The sequence below is a fragment of the Megascapheus bottae genome, chromosome 4 (genome assembly GCF_031878675.1).
Source record: "Megascapheus bottae isolate mThoBot1 chromosome 4, mThoBot2.hap1, whole genome shotgun sequence".
NCBI lineage: Eukaryota > Metazoa > Chordata > Mammalia > Rodentia > Geomyidae > Megascapheus > Megascapheus bottae.
This window is the reverse complement of record NC_143512.1, coordinates 80,558,614-80,581,888: the sequence shown is the minus strand read 5'-3', so window position 1 is coordinate 80,581,888 and position 23,275 is coordinate 80,558,614.

The window sequence follows — 23,275 nt, the reverse complement described above, 5'->3', positions numbered from 1 at the left end:
CAGAGATCCGAGGGGAGTGAACGATTCTCCAACACCGGGGAACAGCCCACAGCCAAATGCAGAGGCGTGAGTAGCGCAGCGGGTCCCCAAACCCATCGGGAAAGCAGAGCTGGTGCCAAGCTATAGAACTTAACTCAGACCCCTCCACCCCACCCAAGAAAGACTGGCAAGGGCAGGGGGGCAAGGAGTTTAGAATCCTGTCCCTTCCCTCAATAGCCCCCTCCCCCAGGCCATTGACTGGCCTGACTCCCTTGGCGGGCGGACCCTAAGATCCAGCACCCCACCAAGGGAGGCGGAGGTGTCCCAGCCCCCATCCGCCCAACAGGTTCCTCTCCCAGGCCTCTGACTGGAGTCCACAGGCGGGCTACGCACGCTAAGACCCAGCACCCCACCAAGGGAGGCGGAGCTGTCCCAGCTCCCACCAGCCCAACAGGCTCCTCTCCCAGGCCTCGGACTGGAGGACTGGAGACTGACAGGCAGGCAGGCACTAAAACCCAGCACCCCACCAGGGGAGATGGAGGTGTCCCAGCTTCCACCCTCCCAACAGGTTCCTCTCCCAGGCCACTGGGTCTGGAGAGTGGGGTGCGCTGAGACCCTGCCATCCAACAGCGGGTGGGGTGCGCTGGAGTCTGGGAACCAGCATCTGTCGCCCTCAAATCTTGAGCCGGCCACCCTCCAGCTGAGAATCCCCAGCAAGACTGCACCAAGGGGCCCCCCACAGTCACAGACTCTTGGCCAAAGCGGTGGAAACAAAGCAGGAAACTGAAGGGCCAACCAGCAGCCAAGCTCGCCTTCTGAGAACCAGAAAGGCACAGCTCCGCCCTTGGAGCCCATGTTCTCGGCTGGGCCCCGCCCCTGGGAACAGAGCGGACACCAGCTGGCCTACCTGAGAGTCCCTGGAAACTCCCAAACTCCAGACCCTTGGCCAGGAGCCCGCCCCTGGAAGCAGCACAGGAAAACCAACCATCCGCCCAGCGTGCTGAGACTGAAGCTCGCAGACCCGTCCCATGGCCCACTGTGAGGCCACTGGTTGGGCTGAGAGCTAGTCGTGCAGCGGCACACAGCCTCTGAGAACAGGCCGAACATCTGCAAACACTGCAAACTCTGACCTAGTCAGCAGCGGAATCAATTTGGCTGAGAACCACCAATCCCAATCCAAGTAAAGACTGCCACCTACTGACCACAGAGCGAACTACAACAACAGTTCTCAATGCCTAGGAGGGCGCAAAGACGAATTACGACATACATAAATAATCAAAGTCCCACACAAAGCCCAAAGGGAAACAAGAGCAAAGGGACGAGAGAGATGTCACCATCCCAAGAAATGACACCTGAAGAGACACGAAATATGACTGAAATCAAGGAGCTGATTTTGGAAAGGAAGGCTGAATTCCAAAAACAAAAGCAAGAAATTTCCAAGGAACTCTTCGAATTCAAAAGAGAAGTGGAAGAAAAGTTCAATACCTTCTCAGCAGACATGATCAGCTCAGTGTCCACACTTCAAGCAAAAACGGAGGCATTAACTAGCAGATTGACTGAGATGGAGAATAGAACATCAGGAACGGAAGATAAAACACAAAAGCTGGAACAGAGAATCGCCACCTTGGAAAAATCAGTCAGAATCTACCAGAGAGAACTCCAGGAACTGGCAGATGCAGCAAAGAAGTCTAATCTTCGTATAATAGGGATTGAGGAGGACGCAGAATTTCAGGACAAAGGAATGCAACCCCTATTCACCAAAATCATAGCAGAGAACTTCCCCAACCTCAAAAGGGAAAATACTCACATTATTGAAGGTTTCAGGACTCCAAACAGGCAAGATCCTAGAAAGAACTCATCTAGACATATCATAGTAAAGACATTAGACCCGAATACCAAGAAATTGATCTTAAATGCTGCAAAAACAAAGAAAGAGCTATACTACAATGGGAAAAAAAATTCAAATCACAGCAGATCTTTCCACGCAAACTCTAAATGCAAGAAAAGCTTGGAAAAACATCACTGATGTCCTGAAGACCAACAACTGCCAACCCAGACTGATATATCCAGCAAAACTAGCATTTACATTTGAGAGAGAAACAAGAATATTTCATTCCAAAGAGAAGCTTTATGAATACGTGCACACTAAACCAGCGTTACAAAAAATATTAATTAATCGAAAACAAATTGTAGAACATCAAGAACCCCCATCAAAAAGCAAAGATCTATAATTCACTAAAAACAAAAGGGGGGAAAAGAGAGAAAGAAACTTAGAAGTAAAAATAAATAATAACAATGGACACTGACCACTTCTCTATAATTTCCCTAAATGTGAATGGGCTGAACAATCCAATCAAAAGACACAGAGAAGCAGACTGGATTAAGAAACACCACCCAGGGCCGGGAGTTTGGCCTAGTGGTAGAGTGCTTGCCTAGCATGCACGAAGACCCGGGTTCGATTCCTCGATACCACATACATAGAAAAAAGCCAGAAGTGGTGCTGAGGCTCAAGTGGTAGAGCTCTAGCCTTGAGAAAGTCCAAGGACAGTGCTCAGGCCCTGAGCTCAAGCCCAGGACTGGTTAAAAAAAAAAAAAGAAAAGAAACACCACCCATCCAAGACACCCACCTCATGGCCAAAGACAGAAACAAATTCCAAGTGAAAGGATGGAAACGAATTTTCCACTCCAATGCACCAAGCAAAAAAGCAGGAGTAGCAATCTTAATCTCCGACAAAATTAACTTCTCAGTAAAATCAGTACATAAAGATAGAGACAGCCATTACATATTAGTAAAGGGTACAATCCATGCCCATAATATTACAGTTATAAACATTTACTCCCCCAACACGGGAGCACCCAAATTCGTCTTAGAATTACAGAGCAAGATAGACTCAAACACACTCATAGTGGGAGACCTCAATACACCACTCTCAAAAAATGACAGGTCAACTCAACAAAAGTGAAGCAAAGACACCATCAACTTAAACGATACCGTAGCCCAGCTGGGCTTAACAGATATACACAGAGTCTTCCAATCAACAGTGAAACTTCTTACATTTTTCTCAGCAGCAAATGGAACACACTCCAAAATAGATCATATAATAGTTCATACAGAAAACTTAAGCAGATACAAGAGGACTGATATAATCCCATGCATTCTATCAGACCACAGTGGAGTCAGACTAATTCTAAACAATGCAGTCAAAGTTAAAAAACATTCAATCACTTGGAAACTGAATAACACACTTCTGAATAATCCCTGGGTAACAGATCAGATCAGAAATGAAATTGAAAACTTCCTTGAATGTAATGACAATCAAGAAACATCACAAAGGAACTTAGGGGACACAGCAAAGGCAGTTCTAAGAGGCAAATTTATCGCACTAGGAGCCCATATTAAAAAGACAGAAGAGGAGCACGTAAATAACCTTAAAAAAAACTGAAACACCTAGAGGAGCAAGAAAAAGTTAACTCTAAAACAACTAGAAGGACAGAAATAACAAAAATAAAATCAGAAATATCAGAGATTGAAATAAGATCTACTATACAAAAAATTGATAAATCAAAAAGTTGGTTCTTTGAGTCAACAAAATAGATGGACCCCTGGCAAGATTAATCAAAAAAAGGAAAGGGGAGACTCAAATAAACAAGATTAGAGACCCCACAGAAACAATTACAACTGATTCCCAAGAAATTCAGTCCATAACAAATTTGTACTACCAGGACCTATATTCAAAGAAACAAGAAAATCTAGTAGAAATGGATGATTTCTTAAATAAATATAGGCTACCCACACTGAACAATGAGGAGGTAAACAAATTGAACAAATCAATCTCTTACAACGAAATTGTGGAAGCAATCAGGGAAATGCCAACCAAAAAGAGCCCAGGTCCAGATGGATTCACTGCGGAATTCTACAAGACATTTAAAGATGAAATAACACCTATACTCTTGAAACTCTTCCGAGAAACAGAAACAGAAGGAGCAATACCAAACTCATTTTATGAAGCTAATATTACTCTCATCCCCAAACCAGGGAAAGACCCAACAAAAAAAGAAAACTACAGACCTATCTCTCTAATGAACACAGACACAAAACTCCTCAATAAAATATTAGCCAACAGAATCCAGAAACAAATTTAAAAAATCATACACTATGATCAAGTAGGCTTCATCCCACAGATGCAAAGCTGGTTTAACATTCGCAAATCAATCAATGTAATACATCACATCAATAGAGCTAAGGATAAGAATCATATGATAATTTCTCTGGATGCAGAGAAGGCATTTGACAAAATACAACATCCATTCATGTTGAAAGCAATAGAAAAAATAGGAATAAGAGGTACATTCCTCAAAATAGTGAAAGCCATATATGAAAAACCTACAGCCAGTATTATACTAAATGGTGAACGACTGGAACCATTCACCTTAAAATCAGGAATTAGACAGGGATGCCCACTCTCTCCACTTCTCTTCAATATAGTGCTGGAACCCTTAGCCAGATAATAAGGCAAGGAAAGGACATCAAAGGGATCCACATAGGGAAAGAAGAAATTAAACTATCCCTATTCGCAGATGACATGATCCTCTACTTGAGTGACCCAACAAACTCCACTCCCAAACTTCTAGAATTAATAAACCACTTTAGCAAAGTAGCAGGATACAAAATTGACCTTCAGAAGTCAGTAGCCTTCTTGTACACCAACAATACACAAACAGACGGCCAAATCAAGAAAATGATCCCATTCGCAATAGCCCCCAAGAGAATAAAATACTTAGGAATATACTTAACCAAAGATGTAAAGGAATTATTCAATGAAAACTATAAAAGCCTAATGAAAGAAATTAAAGAGGACACTAGGAAATGGAAAGACATCCCATGCTCATGGCTAGGGAGAACCAACATAGTAAAAATGGCTATACTGCCAGAATTGATATACAAATTCAATGCAATCCCCATCAAAATCCCAAAGACATTCTTTACAGAAATAGAAGACATACTCCAAAGATTCATATGGAACAAGAAAAGACCTAGAATAGCCAAAACAACTCTAGGCAAAAAGAGCAATGCTGGTGGTATTACAATACCAGGCTTCAAACTGTACTATAGAGACATAATAACAAAAACTGCTTGATATTGGCACAAAAACACACCAGAAGATCAGTGGAACAGAATAGAAGACCCAGAAGTAGAACCACATACCTACAGTCAACTTGTATTTGACAAAGGAGCCAAAGATATACAGTGGAACAAACACAGGGGCAGCCACATGCAGAAAACTAAAAATTGACCTAGCCTTTTGCCATGCACAAGCATTAACTCAAAGTGGATCAAAGACCTCAACGTCAGACCGGAAACCGTGAAACTGCTACATGATAAAGTAGGAGAGACACTGGAACTCGTAGGCATAGGCAAAAGATTCCTGAACAGAATCCCATGGTCACAACAGATTGGAGAGAGACTCGATAAATGGGACTACCTAAAAATAAAAAGTTTCTGTACAGATAAAAACATAGTTGCAAAAGTAGAGAGACAGCCAACCGACTGGGAAAAGATATTCACCAACAATACATCTGACAAATGCTTAATATCCAGTATCTACAGGGAACTCAAGAAACTAATCCCCCCAAAACCCAATAAACCATTCATTAAATGGGCAAGGGAACTAAAGAGAGACTTATCAGAAGAAAAGATGAAAATGGCAGAAAAGCATATGAGAAAATGTTCATCGTCCATGGTCATAAAGGAAATGCAAATAAAAACAATAGCCAGGCCATGGAAACAATGCAGATGCCCTACTGCAGATGAATGGATACAGAAAATGTGGTATATATACACAATGGAATTCTACATAGCCAACAGACAAGATAAAATAATGGCATTCGCAGGGAAGTGGATGAATCTAGAGCGAATCATGTTGAGTGAGACAAGTCAAGACCTAAGGAACAAAAGGCACATGGTATCCTTAATATGTGGCTATTAAATCCAAAGAGTACAAGAGCGAGGACTCAATAACTGCATACCCAAAGCTATGGACATAACTATATAGACATAAAAACCTATGACTCTATAGACATAATGTTTTATTTCTTAAATTAATATGTTTCTATGACATACAAACCCTTAGCCTAATTTTGATTAAGTTCTAAATACTAAGTCCCAGTGATTGTAAATAGAGATTCCCTCCTTGAACACTTGTTTGTTAAACTTGTCATTTAAAATATGATGTAAAAATCAACATTAATAAATTCTTTTTTTAAAAAGGCCATATAGTATGACGCTAAATGAAAGGATCTCTAGGATATAGAAAAATAAGCCATATAATGAGTGATTGTTGTCCTTAATGTACTATGTTATCTCTCATCCTTTTGCTGTCCCTTGGTTATCTCATATTGTTACAGTATCTCACTTTGTTACCTGATATATCAGATATATTTGTATTTGGTTATTTGAAATTGGATAGGGAAGGGGGGAAAACAAGATGAGGGGTGGGGGGGGGAGGGAAATGGGGACCAAGACATGTGAAAGGGTATCAATGTATGGGAATTAATGCACCATCTATCTGGCAAATATCATGTAACCCTTCTATTAATTACAATAATAAATATATGAAAAAAAAGAATTACTGGTATCTAGTAAAGGCATCCCTTACTGTGGTGTCAGAGCTGCATGTGTGCTTCGGATGTGGGGAAGGATCTGCCAGCTGGTAGGAAAAGAACCAGTGTTTCCCGGTAGAATCCATGTTTCTCCCTCCCCAGATTCTCTTTGCTCTCCCCTTCTGATCATCAATCAGGTAAAAGTGTGAAGCTGGACCTTTCTCTAATTCTCTAATGCCCACCTTGTCCTTGCAGAAGTTCTTTTTTTGGGGGAGGGGGCAGTCCTGGGCTTGAGCTCAGGGCCTGAGCACTGTCCTTGGACTTTCAAGGCTAGGGCTCTACTACTTGAGCCTCAGCACCACTTCTAGCTTGTTTCTATGTATGTGGTACCAGGAATCAAACCTAGGTCTTTGTGCATGCTGGCAAGTACTCTACAACTAGGCCAAACTCCCGGCCCCAGGAGTTCTTATTCTATAAATACTACCATACGATCATATTACTGTATTTTCACTCATTGACCAATAGAGAAAAACTACACCTATATTCTGTAGGCTCCATGATTCTGACCCAAACACGCTTGTGCAGCCTCACTGGTGCTAAGCTGGTACTGTGACATATTCCTCCTGACAGCCCTAGTGATTGGCCAAGGACAGAGAGGACATGTGACATTTCTCCCTAGTCAACACGGTGTTCCTGACTTTGGAAATGCAGCACTGACTTCTCTCATTACTAAACTATACCCTCAATGGCTTCATGTTTGTTATACCAGGGAGCCTCAGTTTTCTCCTTTTCTGTTCTCCTGTCACATGGTTGTGACTTCCTTGGGAGCTGCAGACAAGACCAAGCCAGTCTGCTGAGCATCCGCATATGGGGATTCCAGTGCAAGCAGACAGAAGCTTCTCTGCTCAATGAACAAAATCAACTGCAGCCGCTAGCTTGGTTCTGGTGCAGACCAGAACTAGGAACTTGTCCCATCTCCAAAGGCTGGTTAAAGTTCTGATTCATGCACAAACCACCGAGGCCATATGGGTTAGGCAATGCAGGGCTGCAACTTTCTTTTCAAACTTTATCAAGGCCAGGAAAATAGTGCCTCCCATACCAATCCAGTTCCATTTTCTGGTGATGGCTGAAACAAAATTGTTTAAGGCCATATACTTTTCATCTCTGAAAATACAATCTGGCTTTCTCATAGAAAAGAAAATGTGGTGTTCTTCCAACCAAAATACCACCTCCATCTCTTTAGACAAAGGCATTTGGCCCTGGCAGTCCCCTGGCACACCCTCAGAAGCACGGTCTTCATATGCAGTGTGGTTAGTATCCAGAAGGGAATCCAGAAAACACTTTCAAACACGGTAAGATTCTTTTTAAAATGTAACTTGTGGCCAGGTGCTGGTGGGTCACACCTATTGAGCTACTCAGAGGCTGAAACCTGAAGACAGAAGTTCAAAATCTACTTGGCTCCAAGTGGTAGAGCACTAACCTTGAACGAAAGAGTTTAGGAACAGCACCCAGGCCCTGAGTGGGCACGGTGATTCATGCCACTCAGGAGGCTGAGATCTGAAGCCAGCCTGGGCACTAAAGTCCATATAATTCTTATCTCCAATTAACCACCAGAAAGCCAGAAGTGGCACTGTGGCTCCAGGTGTAAGGCGGTAGCCTTGAGCTGAAGAGCTCGGGGACAGAGCCCAGGCCAGAGCCCAATCCCCACAACCCACACACACACAAAAAAAAGAACCACAACTGACCCCCCCCACAAAAAAAAGTAAATTTTGTGTTCTATTTTATGGCTACAATTTTAATAAAATAACCAATACTGATTGCAGTACTTCTCTCACTCAGGGTCTTGTCAAGAAATAGAAACTATGCCTATAACTTGAACAGAAAATGTAGTATCAAAAGTTGATAGAGTACCAGTAGCTCATGCCTATAATCCTAGCTACTCAGAAGGCTGAGATCTGAAGACTGCAGTTCAAAGCCAGCCAAGGTAGAAAGGTCTGTAATTCTTATCTCCAAAAAGCTACAAGTGGAATAATAGCTCAAGTGCTAGAACACCAGCCTTGAACAAAAAAGCGAACAGACAGAGCCCAGACCCTGAGTTTAAGCCCCAGTGCACACGTATGCACACACATGCACACACACACACACACAGAGTTGTATAATCAAGCATTGATGGGCATAAGATGCAGAAAGCAGCTAGTACACCAGAGATAAAAAATGGTTTTGGGGGCCGGGAGTTTGGCCTAGTGGTTAAAGTGCTTGCCTAGCATGCACGAAGACCTGGGTTCGATTCCTTGGTACCACATACATAGAAAAAAAAGCCGGAAGTAGTGCTGAGGCTCAAGTGGTAGAGCTCTAGCCTTGAGAAAGTCCAAGGGCAGTGCTCAGGCCCTGAGCTCAAGCCCAGGACTGGCAAAAAAAAAAAATCGTTTGGGCTTATGCAATCCTAGAGGCAGAAAGGCCCCCACCCCAGGCCTGGGCCAAGGGTCTCTGAGGAGGGGACAGCATGTATGAGTGGATGTTTGTGAGGGGAATGAGGAGGCAGTTTCTGTGGAAAAACCTGCAATGTGGAAGCAAGCATGACTATCAAAACTTCTGGTTCTTACCACCTGATACAGAACTGTCACTAGGCTATAACTGGAAATGAGAAAGGGGGAGAAATAGACCCCTCACTTTGCCCACCTTGCAGCAGCTCTTGGAAGAACCTCCAGAAGAGTTGGAAACAGAAATGTGTTGGCAAAGTCTCAACCTGGCAACCTCCAGCCAAACAGGGAAGGCTAGGAGTGGGGTGGAGAGCAATAAAAGCCAGCAGAGGATCGGCCTGTTTTCTGTTCGTGGTTCTAGAGTGATGCTCCAAGATGTGCCACACTGACCTGTCCTCTGGCTGTGTGTGCCTCTGCCAGGTATGGTGGAGGTAGGACAGTGACCTCTCATTGCCACAGCCATCTGGTATGAACTAACGGGGGACACTGGGCAGTCCTGGAGCTCCAGTACCCCACTAAAGGAATGACTTCTCATGACCTAGGGCACAAAAGGCCACTTTCTGTTTCCCCTTACAGAGCAGGAGGAGATTGACTCTCATTTTCTTGAAGTCTACTCCAGTTTTATAATTCCTAGAGCAAATCACAAGAAATTCTTTACAAGTACCATTTTATTGTGTGTATAGAGAACCTCAAAATTCACTTTTTTTTGCCAGTCCTGGACTTGAACTCAGGGCCTGAGCACTGTCCTTGGACTTTCTCAAGGCTAGAGCTCTACCACTTGAGCCTCAGCACCACTTCTGGCTTTTTTCTATGTATGTGGTACCGAGGAATCGAACCTGGGTCTTTGTGCATGCTAGGCAAGCACACTACCACTAGGCCAAACTCCCGGCCCCTAAATTGACATTTCTAAGAGTAATGGGATCCAGAAGAAATGAAGTCAAGGTACCGGAGAAAGGACGCAAAAGAGGAGAAAACAAAAACCAGACTAAAAGGTGGTGAGGAGAAGTGCATCAGCACATGAAGGAGGTGATGTGCCGGACAGGACGAGTGCCTGGCAACGAGGCAATGCTGACTGCCCATGCAGGCTCTTCTTGGGACTACTACCACTTGCAAAATGGAGGGGTTTACAATCCTGTACAGACTCAAGATCGAACAGGTGCCAACCCCTGCCAAGAAAAGGCAGGCTTCTTTCCTCCTCCTCCTCTCTCTCTTTCTTCTCTTCTCCTCTTCCACCTTTCTCCTCCTTCTCCTCTTGTTCTTCTTCCTCTTCCTGTTCCCTGTCAGAAACAAATTAGTGACCTAGTATTGAGTCTCTTTCCCCCCGCAGGCAGTGTCACCTGCCACAAAACAGCTGGAGACATCTATGCCCCATTCTATAGATTCAGTACAGCACACATGACTCACTCCTTTGCTGGGGGATAAATCACTTCTCACTGGATCACAGAAATGGCAGGTGCCATCGTCTACCAAATGACAATGATTCCAGATATCCTGTCTAATTTGCTGAGGACCAGCCCCACCGTAATAGATTGCTCATCTAAGCTGACAGTGTTTCATCCCTTTGTTTCATTGTCAAAGATTTTTTATTACTCTAAGATATTTGGTAATATTCTTTATTAGGCTGATAAGTTTTGAATTGCTTTTCATTTTATTAGCACATTAGTTCCTTCTTAATGGTTTTACTAGAACTCAGAAGTCTCTCCAGTTTTAATAACCTCTTTTTTTTCAGTACTTATACAGTCATGGAATTAATTGTATAAAATCATGATCCTTCACTGAATATGTCACTGGGCCAAAAGAAGAAAATTCAATAAGAAGAATTGGACCTCAAAGAGTGATTAACGATTCATCTTGCTACTGATTTTTCACTTCAGGGTTTTCACTTGCTTTGCAGTAGCATGAGTTCACTTTTTTCTACCTCTAAGAATATTCTGAAGACAAGGATACTTTGCAATTGTCTGAAGTAAAGGACAATAAGATTAAACTTTTTAAGACATTGGCTGAGTTTATGAAATATATATATATAAAGGCTCCTTTGAATTCACCTAAGAATAATGTTTGTATTTGGCTTTGTTTAAAGAATATACAATAATAAGACAAATTAAAGGAAATTAACAAAGTATCAAATGTTCTTAGAATTTTATTTTCCTTTCTCAGTGGTGATATATTCTCCCAAGAATAAAAATCTATCAAAGTACTGAGGTTAAATCTTTTTCAAATCATAATTTAATGCATTTTAGTTAATATTAAAAGGACAAAATGTCAGCTAGAAAAAGCTGTGAAAGAATTTTTTTTGCCAGTCCTGGGCTTGAGCTCAGGGCCTGAGCACTGTCCTTGGACTTTCTCAAGGTTAGAGCTCTACCACTTGAGCCTCAGTATCACTTATGGCTTTTTTCTATGTATGTGGTACTGAGGAATCAAACCTGGGTCGTCGTGCATGCTAGGCAAGCACTCTTCAACTAGGCCAATCTCCAGGCCCCAAGAACAATCATTTTTAATGATCCTTTATCTTGATATTGTCAAACATTGAGATTATCAAGTGGAAATCATCAAGTTTTCAAGAAGGAACAAATAATTAAACATCCAATTATAGGAATCAGAGTTGAACAAATTAAAATCATAGTTACCATAAAATAACTCTCAAATGACAATTATTTGAGGTGGTCAGAAATTTGCACCTTCCCTAGTGTACAACTGGGATACCACTATCATCTTGCAACAGCAAATCCAAGTATTATCCTCATGTCAGAATTTCTATTCTAAATCTGTCACAGAGCAGATGAGCAAAAAATGTCCACTAAATGAATGGGTTTGTTCAATTAATGGTTTTAATCAGATAAAAGAAAATAGAGCCCATCAAACACAACTCCTGTCCTGACCAAGCTCTAAATCACACAAGTAGGAGTTAATCATTGATGGATTTGATCTGTGGAGATCTAAGTTATTTTTTTTTGCCAGTCCTGGGGCTTAAACTCAGGGCCTGAGCACTGTCCTTGGGCTTTCTCAAGGCTAGAGTTATACCACTTGAGCCACAGCACCACTTTTGGCTTTTTCTACGTATGTGGTACCAAAGAATTGAACCTAGGTCTTCATGCATGCTAGGCAAGCACTCTACCACTAGACCAAACTCCAGACCCTTACATGGCATTCTGACAAAACTATAAGAACAGAAAAATGAATCCATGGGCAAGGAAGGAGTCAGAGTCAGCTGGCTTCATGGGAATTTTATGAATAATGTAATCTTTCTATGTATTTGTTGGGATGATAGCCATGTAAGTGTATGAAGTGTCAAAACTCACAGTACTGGAAATTCAAAACAGTGAATTTGTCTTCCATTTTTTTGGTTGAGTTTTGAGACTTGAACTTGGGGCCTGGGCATTATCCCTGAACTCATTTTTTTATTTTGTTTTGTTTTTTGTGGTTTTTTTCTTAGATTTTTGTATATCTTCTTATTATTTCATCTTTTTTTAAGTACTTACAGATATTACAAGAATGCATTTCTTTTTAATTCTACACTTTTTTCTTTTTTCTTATATTTTATTGTCTGGGTGATATATAGATGGGTTAGAATTACATTTGTCAGGTAGTGGGTACATTAATTCTTGAACATTGATACCCCTTTCCCATGTTTTTCACCCAGTTTCCCTCCCTCCCAATCATCTTGTTTTTCCCCTTCCTTTTCCTATTTCAAATAAACAAATATATGTATATACAGTATACCAGGTACCAAAGAGTAACAGCATGGGATAAACCATAAGAGGAAAAAAAAGAGAAAAGAAATAACTTAATGCTCAAGGTTAGTGCACTACAATTTTGAGCCACAGCGCTACTTCGGGTTTTCTAGAACTGAATTGGAGATGAGTCTCCAATTCCTGCCTGGGCTGGCTTTGGACTGCAATCCTTAAATCTCAGCCTCCTGAGTAGTGAGGATCGTAGGCCTGAGCACAAACATGCAGCAGACAATCAAAACATGTCTATGCCAATATTATATATGTTGTCATTATCAGTCTATACAAAGAAGAGATTCATAATTCCTAAGGATACACTACTGGATTTTCTGGACAAAGAACTGAAAACTGAAAGAAAAATACTCTCCAGCCTATTTTGAAGTTTCCTTCTGCTGTGGGAAAATGTATTTGTAAATTATAGATCACAGTCCATCATCCCTCTTGACATACAAACAGAGCAATTAAAACCTTCATTTTAATTCCATGAACAGTTCGTTTGCTTCTGGATGAGAATTGATCATGACCAAGATGAATTCTTTTCATGACTTCTAGCAGTCTGCAGGATTTGACCAATAGTCACATGGATAATTTGAGATATGTTTGTTGATATTAATTTAAACATAAGGCACCGGGTTGGAAAGCAAAGAAACTCTTTATGCCTATAAAAACCAGAACCATCTGTTTTCATGGAAATTCTACTTTATATAGGATCAAAATTTCATATCTTAAATGGCATCGAATAAAAACCAACCTGAGGAAATGATCACCAACTGACTGAAGATAAAGAATGCTTCCATGTGAGCTGCACTGTGAAACAGAGTGAAATACAGACCTGCCTCATGCCATCTCATCCGGGATACCTGCTAAAGTACTCCAGCACTCTTCCTTGTTTTTGCCTGAGCACTAAAGAGAGGAAATGTTTTCCTCTCATTTACTGAAAACAAAAGTCATGCTATATCAGCAGATAGCTTAGCCATAAAACACATCAGAAACCGAGATGAAGCCTAGTTGAACGCAAACAAAACAAAAGGCAAAGAAGCTTCATTAGGGTGAATTTTGCAACTAAAAGTCACATCCAGAAAAGGCTAAATTGTGGATATACAAGGTATAAGATCCCAACAAGAACCTAAAAAGCAACAATATACACTAGACCTCAAAGGGCCCATGATACCTTAGGGGAGGGGAAGGAAAGAGAGAAGACAGCTGCACAACTACTAAGTGGAAAAAAACTGTTCTGTAGGATAGAATTAGTTGTAAATAAAAACAGACACATGGTAAGGTGAAATCCATGTATCTCATCTTAGAATCAACCACCCCCAAATACATAGTTTAATTAACATATGAAAACGGGAAAATTGTTATATAGGAAAATGTTCCCCAATTAGTCATTATGCTGAGAAAACTTTCTCAATCCACATTTGGATCCATTTACTGACAGAAATCATACTGCTACTGATTAACGGTCCAGGGAAAACTATACACGCCAGGAAAGTTCCAAAGGAGTCACCTCTGCCTATCCTTCCAAAAGCTGAAACTTTACCTAAGGCTGAGAGGTTGACAAGAAAGAGTTCTTAGGCATGATGACCTGAGGCCCATGCCTGCCTCCTTTCCACCTGGACAGAAACCTGCCCTCATGCAGAAACCCAGTTCTTCCTCTCCTTGCTGAAACTTAGATTGCAATGTTTGAGCCAAGCAATGTAGCCTACGCGCTGACTCTACTAAACTCCTAGGTAAAGATTATCTATCAGACAGGAAATACTTCAAAACAGGATGGTTCTTAATATCTAAACCACAACCCCAGGGCATAGGATGAGAACTAAATGCTAACTGGACACTGGTGATTTACTCCTGTAATTTTAGCTACTCAGGAGGCTGAGATCTGAAGATAGTGATTCCAAGCTAGCCCAAAGCAGGAAAATCTTGGCTACAATTAGCCAACCCAGAACAAAAGGTGTGGCTCAAACAGGTAGAGTGCCAGCCTTGAGCACAAAAGTCAGTCAAGAGCACAAAGGCCTGAGTTCAAGCACCAATAACAAAAGAAAAATCAACTAATGTCTGCATTACTACAAAATATTCTGTCAATAAAGCTATGTAGGCCCAAAGCAATGTAATGCCTGATTCTGCTATGAACTTGGAGCCCCTTGTCCTCTTTGACCTCTGGACTCATATTGTGAAGGCAAACGATAGCTTCCTTTACTGTTTTCATGCCTACAACCATGGGGAGAAGTTACAGGGAGATCTTACTCTGTTGTTGTATTTCCTGCTATGTCTCACTGGTCCAAACCAGTGTTTCCACAGCATGGCTCCTACTTAAATACAACTATTAATAGTTTTCTTCTACAGGGGGCCCTGGATCACCCAATGAGATGATCTTAGCTGTTCCCATCAATAGAACAGCAGGACAAAACTCCACGACCCTGAACGGTCTCAGCATCTCATGTACTTGAGCAGGGAATGACAGGTACCAGTGAGCCAGACACAATGACTCCTATCCCCTAGTCACACACATACATCTATGTGCCTTTATAGTCAAGACACAGAAACGTGAGATGTAAGGAGCATCACAGAGTCAGTTGTGAACTAAATAATCTCCAACGAGTGCCACTAATAAAGAAAACCAGATGTGGTTTATCTGATAGGAGATCTGCGATTCAGATCTCAGGAATCCGAATACAGCCCTGACTCATTCAAACACCCAAACAGCATAGATGAGAACACTTGATGACAAGGTTATTAAAGTTGTATATGACATAGAAGGGTACAGGGAAAACCAGATGACTGAGTGATCAAATTAGCATCCAAAAAGCCCTTTAAAACCAACAGCAGTGGGCATTTCTCACATGATAAAAATTTTAGAAGTAGCTACTGAAGCTTTTTTGTTTGCCTCAAAATCCACTTGGGTCAGAAAATGACTCCACTTATGTGGTTTGTATAGAAATGTTATGTGGTAAATACATCCTGATTCGTAAGCAAAATCCGGTTGAGTCAGGAGTGTAAGTCCTGTTCTTATACTGAAGACAAGTTCAAGATGAGAATGTGTCAAACCAGTCCTGTCTGGGGTATCAGCATCACCCCTCCACAACCTCCCATGGGAGCCCAAGACCCCCAAATACACAGAACGTTGAAAAGCCAAACCATATCCACCACATCTACACACATGTGATTTATAAGTGCAAAAATTATTTTAAATTATACAGCAAAGGGCTTTTTCTAGCCAGGCACCATTAGCTCAGGCCTGTAATCCTAGCTACTTCGGAGCATAAAAATCTGATAATTATAGTTCAAAGCCAGCACAGGCTGGCTTTTATCTTCGATTAACCACCAAAAAAGCCATGTTTCAAGTGGCAGAGCTCTATCCTGGAGCATAAAAGCTCAAAGACAGCTTCTAGGCCCTGAGTCCAAGCCCTATGACAACCACAAAAAAATTAATCCAAGCCATAAATGCCATATATACATATATAATTTAAAAGTGCAGAAATTATTTTAAATGACACAACAAAGGATTCTTCCTCTTTTCACAGGTTCCAGTCTACATTCACTTTTTCCAGAAGCAAAAGATATCACCTAGTTCCTGTTTATCCATAGATTATTTCTGGCAAGATAGACACATGTGTGTGTCCACTTGAACATATATGCTCATGTGTACCTACACATGTGAACATGTGAATGCCCTACTTCACATAAGTGGCACACTGTTCTGCCTGGGTTTTCTGCATTTGACAGCAGTCTGCTCTGCTAGGACACCTGTTGCTGTGACTCCAATTATCCACACAGCCTGGTGAGAGAACGATGTCAGAATCACCTGAAAGCTGATTAACCCATATCTGATTTTTCCTGGGGAGGGAGGGAGCTGGAAATTAAGACAGAATTAGAACGCTTGGCAAGCAAAGGAACAGCTCTCAACGTGGAGATGTGGATGCTGTATTTTAAGAAAATGTGGAGTTCTTGGACCTCTCAACGGGAGATCCCACCTCATGTGGTCCTAAGTGTGCAATGAGGTATTAAGTTCTGCAGCACTCCTCCACGTCACTTATGCTCCTCCGTGCTGTGGGGCCCCATGCTGTCCTTATTATCTTCCCTTTGGGGCAATCTCAGTACCGCTGAGAAGCTGTGTGGACTTTCCAAGTTCTCTCCAGGTACAACACTTGTTTGTTAAAGTTCTCATCTCAAAGTTGCAGCAATTTTGAATGGCCTCCCAGCAACACCGCTTCCCCACAGGCCAGTCATGCTCTGCCCTGCTGTGTGGCAGCTGAGAAATCACACATGGTACACATCACTCTGCAACAGCCTTTCTCACAGGACATACCAAGCACATCCCATGCATCTCCAACTGCTGACATCAGGCTCTGTTCAGTGACTAATTTTTTTTTTGCCAGTCCTAGGGCTTGAACTCAGGGCCTGAGCACTGTCCTTGGGCTTTTTCTTCAAGGCTAGCACTCTACCACTTGAGCCCACAGCACCATTTCTGGCTTTTTCTGTGTATGTGGTACCAAGGAATCGAACCTGGGTCTTTGTGCATGCTAGGCAAGCACTCTGCCACTAGGCCAAACTCCCAGCCCCAGTGACTGATTATTAAAAAAAAAAAAAAAAGCACTGTAAGCCAGGCACTGGTGACTTAAGCCTGTAATCCTAACTACTCAGGAGGCTAAGATCTGAGGATCGTAGTTTGAAGCCAGCGCAGGCTGGAAACTCGAAGACTATTATCTCCCATTAACCACCAAGAACTAGACGTGAAGCTGTGGCTGAAATGGTAGAGTGCTAACCTTGAAAGAAAAAAAAAAAACTTAGAAACAGAATTTAAGCCCTAGAACTAGCACAAATAATAATATTCTGTAGCTAAGTGACATGTTGTTATAGACGGAATTGTGTCTTTCACCCTACCTAATGCATGTATTGAAGTCTTACCCTCCAGTACCTCAGGGTGTGACTGTTTCGAGGGTCTCCAATGGAGTGATTAGGTTAAAATAGGGTCATTATGGTGAGTCCTAATCCAGTCCTGAGTAGTGTCCTTATTGGAAGAGGAGACTTAGATGCACAAACCCCAGGGGTAGAAGTGCAGAGAGCGACCACATGAGGACACAGTGAGCACAAGCCACCTGCAAACCAACATCAGTAGCCTCAGAGCAACCAACTCTGCCAGCACCTTGGCCTTAGACTTCCAGCCTCAAGAACTGGAAGGAAAGGAATTCTTGTTTTTCTTTTAATTATACGTCTAGTATCTTTACGTAGTTGTACAAAGGAGTTATTGTTCAATTCAGTTTATAAGTACACCGCACCTCTCATTATTCTCTCCAATCCCTGTCAACCCAGCCCCTCCCCTCCATTTTCCTAGTCTCACTGCCTTGACTATCATGACTGCATTCTCCCCCTCCTTCCGCTCTTCACTTTTCTTTCCCCTTCCTCTTCAACTCCTCCCACACTTTTCAAGTGCCAGTTTCCTGGTATTCACTTTGCTGAAAAGTTGGTTTTCTAAGGAATTATACCGTTGGAATTCTCCTCTGCATATTGGAATTCTCCTCTGCATATACCATACTTCAGTTAATATATTTGTACATACTTGCATGCAACTCCATACATTTACATGTACATTATAAATTAGTTCTAGTTTCCACACATAAGAAAAAACAGGTGTTCCCTTGTCTCTCTGGGCCTGACCATTTTTTTCAGGTCTATGCATTTCTTTGCAAATGATATAGTATCATGCCTTCTAATGAACAAGTAAAATTCCATTGTGTGTGTGTGTATATATATATATATATATATATATATATATGTATATACATACATACATATGCCACATTTTCTGGTTTAAGGCCCCAGTCTAGCATTTTCTCATGGCAGTTGAAGCATGGATCCTTACAGTCATCAATTTTCTAATATAGGTGATGTATTTCCACTGACTGCATTTAGGTAAATGAGATCTGAAAAGTTGTGAGTTAACCTCTTAGAAGATACTGGCCCTAGTGACATACGTGCAAGTGGACAGAAGATCTCAGTCTTATCTGTGCCTTTGTTCTTCCCTCAGGCTTGTTTCTGATCAAAGACCACTCTGGGCCTACTGAAAAGGGAATAGGGTTGCTTGTGATCCAAAGAAACATGGAGCCCGAGCTTTGGAGTCACACAAATATTGTTAATATCAGAGCTCGCTGAGTACCTGGAATAGACCCATGGTAGAGGAGATTTTTCCAATCCCAAGATGGTGCAATAGAGGAAAACATGCAAGCTTTAGTATCAGGCAGGCCAATTTCTCCTTAGTACTTATGCATGTGCCTTGAGTATATCCAACTTATCCAACTGAGAAATGGCACACCATTGCAGAGTGGGTATGCAATGGCATACCATTGCAGAGTCACCATGAGAATAGTATATTTTTGTTTTGGGTTTTTTTGGGTGCCAGCTACTGGGGTATGAACTCAGAGCTTGGGGTGACATCCCTAGCTTTTTCACTCAAGTCTCACAATCTACCATATGAACCAAAGCTTCACTTAGAACTCTGTTGTTGTTGTTAATGATGATGAGGAGGAGGAGGAAGAAGAGGAGGAGGAGGAAGAGGAGGAGGAGGAGGAGGAGGAGGAGGAGGAGGAGGAAGAGGAGGAGGAGGAGGAGGAGGAATTGGAGAAAGAATCTCAGACTTTCTGAGATTCTGGGCTGGCTTTGAACCATGAGCCTCAGGTCTGTCTCCTGAGTAGGTAGGATTATATGCATGAGCCACCAGTGCCTCGCAAATATCTTTAATTATTTATAAAACCTACAGGATGGTGGGCAGTTCAGAGAGCTATCCTTATCACAGTCCCAATCTATAAATTTCTATACATCCCTAACATTTCTAACATTTCCAAATCAAAGCATACTTATAGTGACCTATTTACCTTTCTGAGATACCAGGATTGTGCTGATGGGGGAGGTTGGGATGAGGTAAGGGCCAGAAAGGAAGCAAGGATACAGACATTCTTCCAGTACAGATTGAGTTCTTCTAGTCTTACTAAAGCTAAATTGATATGTGAGAGTTTATTAACAAATTTCACATATCCTGAGAATAGCAGTATGTAAACTAACACTTCAATTAGTAAATACATGAACAAAAGCCATGTGATAAAACCATCAGCTAAGTGGCAGGGCCAAAGTATAAAGGAAGAGAAAGGGATGGTCACTGGCAACCCCCAACTTTTACTGCGAGGCAGTTTTGCCAGATACTAGCTACATATTACCAGGATGCAGCCTAACACATTCTGCCCCATTATCTCTCCTTGAACTCACATTCCACAGGAAAAACACTTCAAAGCTCTACACAGGGAAAACTCTATCAGACCTCACCACCAGTATCTACTCACCAAGTTTTGGAGATACATATTTTTTTTCTGACATTTGGATTTTTTTTGTCAGTTGTGGGGCTTGAATGCTGGGCCTGGACACTCTCCCTGAGCTCTCCAGATCAAGGCTATTGCCCTAGCCCTTGAGCCACAGCACCACTTCCGGGTTTCTGGTAGTTAACTGGAGATAGGAGTCTCACAGACCTTAGTGCCCGTGTTGGCTTTGAATCATGATCCTCAGATCCTAGCTCCCTGAATAGCTAGGATTACAGGTGTGAGCCACCAGGCCCAGCCTGACATTTGGATTTTTATCAAACCTAATTCTGCTGTTCAATTGTTCAGCCTGCAATGTGACAGAGAAGAAAACTAACCTGATTCTTCCCTTACATCCTTGGATTAAACCTGGTGATCAATGAGCCATTGTTTTATCAATCCTTCCTGGATAATGTTCATACTGTAATATTAAATTAGAAAAATAAGATATCTAATTTCCCTCACCTATAAAAGTTATATGATCCTTTGTTCATGTTCAATTTGCCTCAGTTCATTGAATCCCAAGTGTGCCAATTCCAATAGAGTCACAATCATAATGTGTCATTATTACAGAGCACCTCAGTCTAAAGAAATAAGGCATTCTGCCTAAGAGGATTCAAAGATCACTAAAAATTTCTATTTGATCTGAGAAACTTCATTGTGTTATTTGGGTGCAGCTATCTTACATTTACATAAATAATCATTTTTCTGCCTAAATATATAACCCTTACTGTTCCTTTTGCTTAATACCTGCAATGAAAGAGGTGTTTTCATTGTTCATAAAATTACCTACGTTATAAGCAACGTTCCTCAAGTGACAGATCTCTGAGCAGATCAGGAGAGCAACGAAGGCAAGATAAATCTCAGCACCAGCTCAGCAGCTTCTGCTCTGTGGACTCAGCCAGTGAAGGCAGATGACCTTGGCTGAGCCAGCCCCTCAGGGACATGGCCTACTCAGAAAAGCCTGCTACTGCCTCATCTTTCTCATGACTGTTGCAATTCCTCTGTTCTCAACTTTGGGCCTTCAACTTTAACTTCTCTGTCACCTAATTTAAATCCTTGGTGTGACATCTGAGTACCCATTTCAGGTTTTTGTCAGCCACTTCATTTTGGCCAGCTAACAGACCACCTGGGCTCAGATGCCCAATCCTGCTTCCATCTACTGGAAGTCTGGGTAGCGTTTGGTCCTGTGACAATGTGTTGCAGTGTCACTAAAGCAACAGGAGTTAACAGTATTGACATACACCTACTCTTGGTTTCAAATTCTGTTGTCGCTAAACCTCTGGAATTCCCAAGTCGAGCTCTTCTTTCTGAGGACTCTTTTCATGGCTGTTGTTCTGACAAAAATTCTCTTCATTCATCAGCTTACCAATATTTTGACTACTTCCTAATATCAGAGTAAAAAGCAGCCATATCTGCCTGCTTGTAGCTGTGTAGTTTTGTGGAGCTGTCTGAAACACCTGTCTCTGAAGGTTGCCTCAAGGCTCCGCTGAGGTCTGCTCAATGGATACTGGCAGACTTTGGGTCCTCATAGGACTCCATCAGTGCTGTGATGATCCCTTCTACAACTTCTCCACCAAGTGGCAGCCAGCCTCTGCACTGCATCTCCAGGGTCAGGGATATGCTAATCTATAGGCACTAATTTTAAATGAGTTTTCTAAGAGTGTACTTCATATTGAATTTAAACCTCTTGTCCCTTTAGCAACCATCTAAAACCCTGGCTTGCTTCTCAAAGCCAGTCCAAACAGTCCAATTTCAAAAAAGCAGTTTAGATGGATTAAAATCTATGTTTGTATTTACACTAGGGCTTGGTAGAGTCATGGAGTGTTTATTTGGATTTAAGTGATAGAATACCCATCTGATAAGCCTGAAGCCCTGAGTTCAATCTCTGGTACCACAAAAAAAAGAAAGAGAAGTGGTGTGGGGAGAAGGAAAGGAAAAGGGAGGAGGAAAGGAAAGAGGGCAAAAGGGAGGAAAGATGGGGGAAGAGAAATAGAAAGGAAAAGAAAAAGAAATGTCAAATGCCAGTAGCTTATACCTATAATCCTACCTACTCAGGAAGGTGAGATCTGAAGATTAAGGTTCAAAGACAATTTGGGCAGGAAAATCAATGAGATTCTCATCTCTAATTAACCACCAACACATGCACACACAGCATTCGAAAAGCTCCCACAATACTTCCCTTGACTCAGGCCCACTGATCAAGAATTGCCCCGATTAAGAATTTCTATTGATTGGGCCTGGAGTTTGGCCTAGTGGTAAGAGTGCTTGCTTAGCATGCACGAAGACCTGGGTTCAATTCCTTGGTACCACATATGTAGAAAAAGTCTGGAAATGGTGCTGTGGCTCCAGTGGTAGAGTGCTAGCCTTGAGAAAGCCCAAGGAGAGTGCGCAGGCCCTGAGTTCAAGGCCCAGGGCTGGCCAAAAAAAAAAAAGAATTTCTACTGATTAACAAATCTACTTTTATCCCATCCATAAAAGCCCCACCAGCAATCAGACCCAGTGCAACCTCTTTGGTCCCAATCAGGGGGTTCGCCCAGTAGCATACCCCAATAAACTTTCCTCTAGTTGCAAAAAATTATACACACACACACACACACACACACATATATATTTCTCTCAATTCTCATTATCAGGAGCTGGTCACATGTCCACTACTCACCAACCTCCAACACCATTTCCCCTGGAAACAGTGACTTTAACACATAAAGAACTGAGAGATTGATGCCTCTACCTACCCACCAGCAATATATCTAGAGAACTGCTGATTACCTCCACAGTTCTATAGACCCCTGTAATTAGCCTACTACAACATCCTCATGGCAGAGAACAATGGATCATACCCAAAACACACCCCCAAAATTATGAAACTGGCTACGGCCAGGTACTGGTAACTCATGCTGCAATCCTAGCTACTCAAGAGGCTGAGATCTGGGGACTGCAGTTCAAAGACAGCCCAGTCAAGAAGGTCCATGAGACTCTCATCTCCAATTAAGTACCAAAAAAGCCAGAGTGCTAGCCTTGACCAAAAGAGCTCAGAGACAGCACTTAGGTCCTGAATTCAAGCCCCAGGAGAGAGAGAGAGACAAGACAGGGAGGGGGGAGAGAAAAGAAGGGGAGGAAGAGAGAAAGAGGGAAGGAGAGG